The sequence below is a fragment of the Pinus tabuliformis genome, chromosome 5_2, assembly GCF_031772625.1.
Source record: "Pinus tabuliformis cultivar Carrire ecotype Pingquan chromosome 5_2, CPIR1, whole genome shotgun sequence".
NCBI classification, from domain to species: Eukaryota; Viridiplantae; Streptophyta; class Pinopsida; order Pinales; family Pinaceae; genus Pinus; species Pinus tabuliformis.
The window spans coordinates 482,627,689-482,630,187 of record NC_142306.1 but is presented as its reverse complement, the minus strand read 5'-3'; the positions used below and the strand labels follow the sequence as shown (position 1 = coordinate 482,630,187).

Sequence of the window (2,499 nt, the reverse complement as noted above, 5' to 3'; positions counted from 1 at the left end):
GCTCTACGGTCTGCTGCCGAAAGGGCCAGTAGTGTAGGGATTTGTTTGGCTAACTAACGTTGAACCTGGGTCAGGCCCCCTCAAGCCAACAAACCCATATGCATGCATTACGCTGGGTGAGGGGGGTACTGCAGCCCCCTTTTAATTGTTACGCCGCCATATCAAGGTGGGGGGGTAATCCCACTCATACGCACCCTCCTCTGGGGAAAAAATATTAATTTTAAAATTTTAAATGCTAGAAATTATCAATAAAAATTAAAATTAAATATAAAACTATTAAATAAACTATCATTTTATAAAATAACAATTATTTATTATTTATAATGATTTGGGGGAATGGCTATGTAACCCTTGTGACTTCAACCGCAAAGCTTGTATATTTTTCTCGCTAAGTTGAGGGCCAGGGTCTCTAGATCTAACTCGGGTTTGAGTTGGCTTTCTTGTAATTCTCTGTAATACTAATAATAGATGAAATAATATTATTATATAGATAAATAAAACAAAATATAATAATAGAAAATAAACAAAAAAATAAAAAATAAACTATAAAAATAGTAAGAATAAACTAACAAAAGTAAAAATGAACAAAGTAAGCAATAGTTAAATTAAGAAAAATGTTAAGTAAAAATTAAGACAAAGAAATAAAATTGGCATCTTCACACATGGATTATGTGAATGTGGATCCCTTTGCAATCCCCTTCCATTTAATGGACAAAAACGGAGATGAGAAGCATTCATTCTTTTTAAAGGAGAGTATTGTGTGGTAAAATATTCTCTGGCAATAGTAGTTGATTGAGGACTCGGGGGTGGCGAGCTATAGAAAGATTTTGTGCAGTTGAGCCTATGTTTGGGTGGAGATTTGTCCCCAAAACTTTGTTGTGGTTAGCAGGATCTGGGTAGCCGCTTACAACTCTAAAATCACTAGTAAGGTATATCGTTGCTACAAGTAAGTCTTCTCCGCTAATGGCTTCGAAATTCTATGCTAATTGATTGAATAGTTTATGTATTGATTATTAATCGCATAAATTGATGTAATTAATTGTATGTTTGAATTCTAGGTAGTCACATATGGTATCGGAGCTAGGTTTCAACTCTATGTGACCTCTAGGTAAAATTTTGAGAAAAATAGTTAATTAGATTTATCAACAATTTTATTTCTAATGAAATTAAATTTCAATCCAATTTCAAGTTTTGGAAATTATCTTTCGATGAGAATTATTTATTAACCTTTCTTTTCATAATATATCATGTAAAAAAACATTATTTTCTTTTGGCAAAAGTTGTGATAGATGCTCATATTCAATGTTTCTAAATTCCTCCATGAATAGTAAATTTTAGAATAAATATATATTAACCTTGACTCATATACATAATTGCTCGTATACTTATTACAAATATGTAATGGGTTATGTTTCATTACTTCTTCAAGACTTTTGCATGATTTTTATCATAGTAAATTTTAGAATAAATATATATTAACCTTGACTCATATACATAATTGCTCGTATACTTATTACAAATATGTAATGGGTTATGTTTCATTATTTCTTTGAGACTTTTGTATGATTTTTATTGAAAAAAAATACTCAATAGGTATGTTTTCTTAAACTTTGAGTTGTTTCTAAAATTGCATGAAAATGTTGTGGATTAATTTATCAATTATTAAACTTTATATTTGTTAGGTCTAAATTAAAATAATTTCAATCATAAAACATTTGTTAGAGCTTATATCTAATTTCCTTTATTGGAAATATATTAAGAGACATCCGATAAAATTGGAACAATATAGAGAAGATTAGAATGACACCTGCATAAGGATGACATGCACAAATCAAGAAATGGTCTAAATTTTGAAAGGAGAACTACCTTCTATTCTCAAGGCAGGAAAATCACATCATAGTTGCACTTGAATGGTGAGTATGTAGTCACTTTTCAAGAATATATTGTTGCCCTTAAAAGGTCACATATCAAAATTTGTGAAAGAGAAGACTCTCTCTAATGGATTCATTTTCCATCAGGTCTCTATACATCGAAATTTGGATACAAATTTCATATCGAATCCAAGATGAGAAATGAACCTGCATGGTGGTGGAATAAGATATGGAAATTGGTTTATCCAACGAAATCCAAATTGTTCCTCTGGTGTCTTATCAGAAACAATATCCCAACATGGGATAATCTTCAAAAGAGGAAAAAAGAGGGCCTTGGCTGGTGTATATTATGCAAGAACGCAGAGGAAACAGTGTCACATGTGTTTCTCTCGTGTCCCTTTACCAACAGCATAGTGGGAAAAATGAAACAACTTTTATGATGTAATCTGGAATGGAAAGGCATAGACTTTGAGGAGGCTTGGAAATCTTGGTGGCATTCGACGCAAGATGTGAAACAATGGAATATCCAAACTTTGTTTAGTCGAAGCATTTGGCTTGCTAGGAACAAAGCAATTTTTGAGATTTGTCGTCAACCTCAACCCTCATAATTGTTGAAATTACTACCATT

At 31.8% G+C, this 2,499-nt stretch overlaps 1 non-coding gene across 1 annotated transcript; it reads left to right on the top strand.

The window, feature by feature from the left end:
* The first annotated feature begins 1,750 nt into the window (after positions 1-1,750).
* On the top strand, positions 1,751-1,853 carry LOC149159763 (U6 spliceosomal RNA). The gene has a single exon (XR_016262064.1). It is a non-coding gene; the product is annotated as a U6 spliceosomal RNA (small nuclear RNA).
* The last annotated feature ends 646 nt before the right edge of the window (positions 1,854-2,499 follow it).